General features: G+C 35.6%; 1 protein-coding gene across 3 annotated transcripts in view; it reads right to left on the bottom strand.

Moving 5' to 3' along the window:
- The window catches only part of LOC126750068 (uncharacterized), a 133,667-nt gene extending 125,587 nt beyond the window's left edge, over positions 1 to 8,080 (bottom strand). For all 3 annotated transcript variants that reach the window (XM_050459566.1, XM_050459567.1, XM_050459565.1), the window contains exon 1: positions 7,946 to 8,080. The gene's annotated coding sequence lies outside the window, so the exon portion shown is untranslated. The remainder of the gene's footprint in view (positions 1 to 7,945) is intronic.
- Between the last annotated feature and the right edge of the window lie 1,627 nt (positions 8,081 to 9,707).

Raw genomic sequence — 9,707 nt, forward strand, 5'->3', positions numbered from 1 at the left:
GCCAACCTAAATCATTTATTTACTTAGAAGATTGAGTAAAAATATATCTAATAAAAGGATATAATTCTCTAAATTTTGTGAAAACACGATAAGGCACACCACAACAAAATTAAAGTGAACATTTTTTCTCCCTATGTCCGTTTTCAAATTTTTGTTAGTTGGCTGTACTGAAAGTTACCGTAAAACGGGGCTACTTTGGCACACGGGGTAACTTTGGCAGAGCGTACGCGCCTTTGTTTATAGAAAGAAAGAAAGGAAGAAAATGTGCTATATTATGTAAGAATAATCTTGTGTACAAGCAAACAAAAATACAATTTCAAAAATTGACAAAACAATAAACAAAATTAAACACAAGAAGACAAAACTTTTTGAACATACTTGAATTAAAGATAACTAAATATAACAATCAATAACTAAATAAAGGTAAACTTGTTGACAAAACTAGAGAAGAAAAAAGGAAAAAAAAACTTTCCAACATGTCCAAGGTTAAAACCTATCATTAAAAAAGTCATCCAGGTTATAATATGCCTTACCCAATAAAAGCGTCTTTAATTCTCTTTTAAATTTCTTAACATCCGATATAATTATGTCTAACACATAGAGGAACATGATTGTAAATTTTTTTACTTATGTAAATTAATGAGTTTTTGGTAAGGGAAGACGTAGGAATAGGTAGGGGAACATCATTTACACGACGAGCCAAATGACCAGTGTCAGAGGGTAGTTTGGGAATTTTGTAAATAAGAGCAGCTGTTTCTAAGATAAAGAGTGAAAAACAGAGATTTTTTCAGAAATGAAGAGGAGTTTGCAAGAATCTCTAACTTAGCAGAACACATCAGGTATCTAACTGCTTCTTGTTGAATAACAAAGACAATGTTAAGTAGCCCCTTATTGGTTAAACTCCAAAAAGGCAAGCCATAAATACCGAATATGAGATTCAATAAGTGAAAAGTACACTGAACGTGGAACCACCCCTCCCAGCTCTTGTTTTGCCATTCTTACTGCAAAACATCCAGAAGATAATTTCCTAGCTAAATGTAAAATATGATCTTCAAACCGAAGGCGACCATCAATGGTAATTCCTATATCAGGCTTGTTTGTCTAGTTTTAGTTTTAATATTCAGTGTCCGAGAGTTGTTCAGACAGGACGGTATGTTCCGCGGCGCGAAATATGGTGCGAAATTATAGTAGGTTGCCTGGATCGAGGCCCTATTACAAACTACACGGAACAAGATTTAGCGAATGCATTGCAAGCTGTTAGGGAAGGGAGGATGTCACAAGTACGAGCTTCCAAAACATGGAAAATGCCTAGAGGCACTCTTCAGAATAAGCTGTTTGCGAAACATGAGGGTCGTGTAGGTCACCCCACCATCCTTACCCAACAGGAGGAGAGGCTAATTTCAGAGACCATCAACCAGGTAGCAGATTGGAGTTTTCCCGTTACTGTTAGTGACGCCAGAGAAATCTGTTAAATATGTTACAAAACAAGGCAGAAATATTTCTGGATGGCCCAACAATAGACCAGGACCCGACTTTATTGAAAAATTTATTACCAGAAATAATATCAGCATTCGATTGGCATCTAATATTAAGCGTGCACGTGCTTCGGTTGGGCGAGTTACGGTACCAACCCACCTTATGCCGACCCTGCATACTTTATTTAGAAATAGCTTAGTTTGTATTGTCATCATTTTTAGAACCTATAAATATAATGTAATAGATAAAAGCAATAATAATTAATATAGTAATCGATGTAGTCGTTATCTATCAATCAAGTTAGTTGTAAGTTAGTTAGTCCCTGTTCTCAATAAATTTGTTTTTTAAAAAAGCAAATGCTGGTTGTTGTCCTTTAACTGGCGCAGTCGGTAGTTCAGTCTTTCCAATATTGGACAAAAATCGCCATATTTGGGTCCGTTTCTACGGTTTGAAGACCGCTACAATCCCTGGAAGCTGAAAGAAGACCTGCAGAAACCTTCAAAGAACAAGAATCGTCGGAAGTACCTGCAGCGATCTAATTGAAGCAACCCATTCAGCACCGGATTGAGAACAGCTATAGTTTAGGTCCTGGGAATACAAAAATCGATTCCTTTAGGAAATTAGGCTAAGAGACAAATGGAAATTTTGGCAAGAACCTTACTAATCTTCACCCTCGTTGGAAGAGAACTAGCCCTTCCCCAATTTCATAACCTCAACCAGAACCCTGGACTACTACCACTTAAACTCGGCAATGCCCAAAACACAGCAGATTATTGGTCTTTTGTACAAATTTTTGACGTAAGTGACATAATCCAAGAAACTAAATACCTAGAACAGACTTTTATAAAACTAAAAGAATCAATTCATAAATTCTTTGACAATAACTCCTTTTTAAACTCCTATAATCTATAGTCAATTCGTTAAGTGCTAAAGTAAACTTACAAATTGAACAACTAAATCCCTTATTTAACAACCGAAACAAACGTGGACTTATTAACGGTTTAGGTTCCATTATAAAATCCATAACTGGTAATCTCGCACAAGAAGATGCTGAAAAATATGACAAAGCTATTTTGGAAATCTCTAATAACCAAAATTCGCAAAAAACGTTTATAAAAGAGCAAATAACCGTATCTAAAAAATCTGTCGAACATTTCGAAAGCATAAGCAAAAATTTGTCACATAATCAACGTATTTTAGAAAATCGTGTAAAAAAACTAGAATTGGTGGTTAAACAAATGAATTTGAATAATACAAATACATACTCTTTCTTTTTAAGTGAAATACTTGTCTCTCAAGTGATAAATGCGTATCAAAATATATACGATATCTTGGATAACATCGAAATAGCGATTACATTCTCGAAATTAAATATATTTCACAGCTCTATAATCGACCCAAAAGAACTTCTAAATGAAATAAAATTAATTGGCCCTAACTTAAGTAAAACTAAGTTACCATTTGCGGCAACTTTAGAGAACATTTTACTATTTGAAAAAATTGTCGAAATTAAGGGTTATACAAAGGAGAACAAAATATTCTTTATAATAGAGGTGCCTATAGTTGAACTTGAAAATTATGTACTATATCACCTCTACCCTTTGCCCGTACCCTTAAATTTCATTTACCAAATAATTATCCCTCAAAGTCAATACCTTATCGTAAATGAACACTCATATGTACTGTTCAATGCCAAATGTCAAGAGGTAGCTACAGAAATCTACCTCTGCAAAGAAAACAGTCCTCTGAGCGTATCCGAGGATCCGCCATATGAAGTACAAATGATGTTGTATTCAAAACATCCCTCAAATTGTCGAGCCATTCAAACCGAGGTCAAGTCTTTGAAAATCCAGAAGCTGGAACAAGAAAAATGGATAATTGTTTCACCCCAAAAAACCGTAGCTGTCCAACAATGTGGCCATAATAAAGAAAATATCCCAATCCAAGGCACCCTTGTCCTTGAGTTAAACCCTAGCTGCACCATAAAAATTCAGGACTTCCAGATTAGAAGTTTCCACGATACAAACACCCATTTTCACAACATTGAATTACCCAAGCTGAGCTTAGACTTGAATGTTCGCCCTAATGCTATTGATTTACAGCCCTTTGAACTCAATAGCTTAAACTTCGATGAACTTAAGAACATTCAAACCATGATGGACATCCAAGCCAAGAAAATGGAAGAAACCAGCCAAGGACCTGTCCATATAACAAATGTTAGCGTATGGACCATCATCCTGTAAATCCTGATGACCACTGTAGCCGCCTTCCTGGTGCTAAGAAAGACAAGAAAATTAATCCAGACCAAAAGAAAACATCCCAACCAAACCACCACCACAACCAGTGACGACGAAGAAACCCTACAGAATCCGAGCCATATTGTCATATAATTCACCCCTGAGCTCATTTCTTAGGAGGGAGGAGTTACGGGTACCAACCCGCCACCTTATGCCGACCCTGCATACTTTATTTAGAAATAGCTTAGTTTGTATTGTCATTATTTTTAGAACCTATAAATATAATGTAATAGACAAGAGCAATAATAATTAATATAGTAATCGATGTAGTCATTATCTATCAATCAAGTTAGTTGTAAGTTAGTTAGTCCCTGTTCGCAATAAATTTGTTTTTTAAAAAAGCAAATGCTGGTTGTTGTCCTTTAACTGGCGCGCCGATATAATGGAGTTTTTCGATAACATTAAACTTGTTCTGGAGTCGATTTCTCCGAAACAAGTGTTTAACTATGATGAGACTAATTTCACAGACGATCCCGGGGCCAAAAAAGTTTTAGTTCGTAGGGGTACTAAAAGCACAGTGTAACACAGTCAAGTCACTCGACCCTTATCGACTAACAATCCGCACCTGCCGACGCCGCCCCTCTCGCCTATCGGAGTTTATCGATCCCCCGCATGCGGGGAATTTATACCGGTTCGTTGACGAAATGTGGTTATAGGGTTGACTCGGTTCAGTTTATTTTCGACGTTTACCGAGTGTGCCAATATTTTTTGTTTTTGTGAATTTAATATTCTGTCATTTAGTGCTAGTTTTACGGACGTGGATTTTGGGAAAATCCCCTAATAAGTAAAGGATTAAATAAAGGGTGTCTAAATTAAGTGTCTGAACCAAATGATTCCTCTTAAGAAACCAAGTCAATCAAAAAATAAAGATAACCGGTTTAACCCTACGTTTTTATTATTGAGAATAATAATTCTGGATTGAATAAAATAAGAAATAAAATAAGACTAAAATAAGAGTTCAATTTACACAAACCCCCATAAGGCATTTATACAGCAAAATAAAATAAGAAGTTGACCAAAATGCAACTAATATTTTATTTTTATTTGAAAACGAAAGTACGCACGGTGTTTTGGCCAGAAAACCCATTGAAAGACAAAGAGATAAAATTTATCTGGTATGTAGGTAATTGGTCAATTTCTTGAAATATACCTGGCATGTGATTGGTAATTCCTTATTTCTTTTTTTATTTTATTTTGCTGTTTAAATGCATAAATGTCAAATAAGGCCTTATTTTATTCTATTTGTCTGTATAAATTCAGCTTAACTAGTCGGCAATTAAGGTATACATTTAGGTTTACACCCTTTAGATTAGGTACACCTTTATTAAGATTAAAGGGTTTTTAGGGGATTCTAGTTTTCTTAACAACATTCCTAAGGTTTTGACTCAAATTTAAGCGTTTTATTAGTATTATAAAAAGAAATAAAAGCAAAGAAAAAATGGCGACTGGATGCATACATAAATATATTACCTATTACCTAGTTGTTGTTTATTTAATGTGTCACAATGAATAAGCGTCAAAACTCATCAAAATATTTTAAAATAAAAAAAACCTTGATTTTACCCAATAATATTATTAAACTTAATACTTTCCTTATTGCCCCCCGTAAACGCATTTCTAATGTGAACTTTGTGAACGGACTTGTATCTTGTCATATGAGGGTCGGCGTAGTTTACAAGTGATTTACGACCGCTTATAAAAAAAGGCGGCATTTTGAGGCGATCAAAGAAATGATTCTACTTGTTGAAATCAATATACGCTAAAAGGGTTGAAAGGGTTCAAGAATATTCGCGTTCAACAATAAGTGTAATGGTCTGCGGAACCGCAAATGGAATCCTACTACCACCAATATGGTAGTCTATAAAGCCAACAACATTTACGAAAATTGGACTGTTGGTGGCCCTCTAGGGGCAGTTTACGATAAGAGCAGCAGTGGATGGTTCGATATGAATCTCTTTGAGGTATGGTTTTTTAAACTGTTGCTGCCCCACGTCAAAGAAAATTGTAATGGTGAATCAGTTGTTCTTTTAGCCTCACATTTTTCTCCAACAGTGGTACAGGCTGCTAAAGAAACTAATATTTATATGGCTCCTTTACCCCCCAATTCAACTTTATGCAGCCTTTGGACGTGGCTTTCTTTGCTCCCATGAAAAAGAAATGGAGGGCTATTTTAGACGATTGGAGAAAGACCAGTCGCGTAAAAGGCACTCTGCCTAAAGAACACTTTCCGAATCTTCTGGATCGCTTGTGGAGATCTCTACACGAAAGAGTAGAAGACTCCGGAATTTGTCCATATGATCCGCAGCAGCCTTTATCCAAATTGCCAAAAACTCCAATTTATGCATCTACGAGTGATATTTTGAATGATAGGTAGTTTATTAGAGTTTCCTTAGGAGACACGTGGACAATCAAGCACTAACCCTAAACGAAAGCGGGGACGAAAAATTATTCCCGGCAAAGAAGTCGATTGTGAAGAAACTAAAGAGGAGCAAGACAAGGAAAAACTAGTTAAAAATGAAAATAATGACAAAAAGATGATTGCGGGAAAAGTGAAAAGCAAAAATTTTTAAAAAGTCGACATTAAAAGATGTCAATCTACCATCATCCTCAAGTACCCACAATGAAGACGAATGCGGAATTTGTACTGCTTATTGGTCTGGTTATACTGGACCAGACTGGATTCTATGCAATGGTTGTTTTAAATGGATCTGTGGTATTTGTAACGAGGGATCCAAAGAAAAATATTATACCTGTGAGGCATGTGAAGATTATTATGTTATTTTGATTTAGTTTTTTTAGATTTAGATTTACCTATTAATTTTTTTAGATTTACCTTTCTTTTACTGTGCCAAATATTAGAAAAATAATTTTTGTTAGTTTTTAAGTGTTTTGTTTATTTTTTTTTAAGAATATAGAAATCTCATTAAAAATATTGAATGTTTTATTTAAAAACTCAAAAAAAAAAGCCTAATTTGGTGCCAAAGTAACCCCAGGATGGGCCTACATTATGTTTATTCACATTTCCGTTTGGGTGCCAATGTAACCCCAAACACGGGGCTACTTTGGCACCCAAATGGTTTCTTGTAAAAACCCTATTTTAAGGCAGGTTATAAGTATGACCCGTATTGTTACTCTTGATTTTTTTCAAGTTGATTCGATTATAAATGCAGCGTCTAGAATCAAAAATGCCTCAAAACCTGCACAAAGTAGCCCCGTTTTACGGTAATGCGAATTTGAATCTTCTCCCGTATACACGGAACCTTAATGCGCATTATAGGAAGATCATCCACATATTTAAATTAAAGCGAATTAGGAACGCTAAAAGGGCTTAGGGGTGTCTACACATGCGTTTTATCGTAATTCGCATTTTGCTAAAGCGCATTAGCGGTTGCGTTTAAAAATGGTAAGTGACTTCATATAAAGGATAATATGGTTAAATGCACAGGGTGTATAAATATATATGAAGGACATTTTAATGGTAATAAGATATGGATTTTTTTGTGCTGGTTAATTTACAATACAAATAAATCTACAGCAAAGTGCATCCACCATTAAGAAAACCGCACTGTATGCCCATAAATAAATTGCATTTTTATGTAAGTAACTAAAAGCGTATCGGGTAAACTGCAAGGCCGAGTTACCGTTAACGCTTTCATTAAAGTTACGTTAAGTTCTTTTTTTTTAATTTTGCATATCAGGCTTTAAAATAAAAAATGTAGAGGACACCACTATTAATTATATTTAGGTGAGGACTTTTGTCTTGGAATCATTCCAAATTGACGCATTTGCGGCGTGAAACTTAATGCAAAAATCATTTTTTGAACCTTAAATTAGGGACATAAAAGGCCCTCACAACAGACACCTCCAAAACCTCCCTCATAAAACATAAAACGAAACAAGAATTTCGCGCCCATACAGACAATAATATTTAAAAATTATTATTACATAGTCCAAGGCCCTTTAATAGTAACAAATCCCTTATAAGTAATTTTCCAGTGGGACGGCCCTGCTTACACATACACACACACACAGGCAACGTCTTTGATTCCACTTAAAATATATGTATAACTGCACCCCACCTGGTCGCCCTAAGGGCAAAACTCCCCCCGTTAATTTTTGTGATTCCCCACAAGACGGTAAGTTTATTTTAAGAAATGAACGGTTTCGCTTACCTTCAGGCTGGTTTTTTCGGTTATTCGATAGTTAAGGGCACCGCGCGATCGTTAAACGCACTTCAACACCCCACCGTAAACGAAACCGGACTGGCTGAAATATTTTGAAGAAATTTGATCGCCGGATCGGACTAAGAATAACTGGCGCATGCGCCCCTCTGATTATTGCTGGGTTTACCGTGTTGTTTTACGTGAGTTTTCGCGTGGTTGCCGGACGGGGGCATCGGGCGTAAGCATTATTTTTGGGGGTCGATTCAGTTACCCACGGTTGGTAAATAAATTACAAATTGCATTTTTCAAATTATTTTTTGATAGTTTCTGAGCATTTTTAGGTTATTAAGGACGTGCTTAAGGTTCCGACCTAAACAGTTTTTGGGGTTATGTTGTTCGTTCATCAAATTTTTTAATTTATGGCGCTAAAAACAACCTTATTGAGCTTTCTATAAAGTGACTCTAGTCACCACCGAATAATTGAATGACATTGACATTGACAGTTCAAGTCTAACTAACAAGCGCAAATGCTCTTTATTCGTATACATTTTTAACGTTTCATAATCATTTTGGAATTGATTAGTTTACCGGTAAACAAATAAATAACTATTGTCCAAATTATTTTAAATATTTTAAGGGTTAATAAAGGTTATTAAAGGCGTGCCTAAGGTTCCGACTACGAGAGCAATAATGTTTCTTTTCTTAATTAGTAATTACAATAGACTTGCCTCATATTGCGACGGCCGCCCCATCTTATTGTTTATTAGGGATCTACAGCTTAACGTGGGTTCCGAACCACGTGTGTTTTGTTTTTATAAGACAAACACAAACAACCATGCCCACGGTGCTACCGGAATAGGTTAAAGATCATTATGGTAACGTTGCTGATTTTAACCGTTAACGTTATTTGACATTTTATTGAGAGCAATCGACGGTCAGCAATACTGATGCAATCTTGCCAATTCTTTGGCGTATTTCTTGTCCAAAACAAATTTACTTATGCTACTTCACCATTACAAATTTGATTGTTACTCTGTTCTAATTTACATTTAAAAATAATGTTACTAATGTATGTATGATCGAGCAACGATATAACATTTGACAATGACGTTGACAGACTTAGGATAACTTGCGTTGAATTTTAACTTGAGTTTTAGCGTAATCATTAGTTTTTGTAGTTAATTTAGTTTCTGGCGGCCAAATAAATAAAAAGTATTTTTTTACCGTTACCAGAATTTTATTAGATATTGCGTCTTACAAGGCTTTAAAATAATCGGTACACGTAGCTGTCTATTTATTAGAGAGTTTAAGTGCAGCAAATTCTACCTGCGTAAGGATCCCGCGCCTGCGCATTTCATTCATTTTCACGTTTCGCTTGAAATTCGGGCTACGGGTGTACGTTACTACGTTATTCTGCGTTGCTCTACGGGACTAATTTACTGCACATACGTATACGCGGAACGTCCCGAGTATCCACGATTCCAGTGCGGATTAGGTTTTAGGTTATGTTATGATGGGGATCATCCCAAACAAAAACAAAGGTGCAAAAGTTTTGTAGTTTGATTGTATTAGTTTTGGGTTTTGGTTGCTTAGTTGGGTTAATTTTGTTTGATTAGTTATAGTTTGATTATTTGTTTTTGCTGCTAATGAATTAGATCCTCTGATAACGTAACCCTCAATAGTTTCCAGTAAGGGTAAGTTTAGTTTTTATGTCTCATGACTTTTCAGGTTTTCAGTTAAGCTGTTTATGCTTTCATCTTTGTTGCCTAGA

This window comes from Anthonomus grandis, chromosome 2 (assembly GCF_022605725.1).
Source record: "Anthonomus grandis grandis chromosome 2, icAntGran1.3, whole genome shotgun sequence".
Taxonomy (NCBI): domain Eukaryota; kingdom Metazoa; phylum Arthropoda; class Insecta; order Coleoptera; family Curculionidae; genus Anthonomus; species Anthonomus grandis.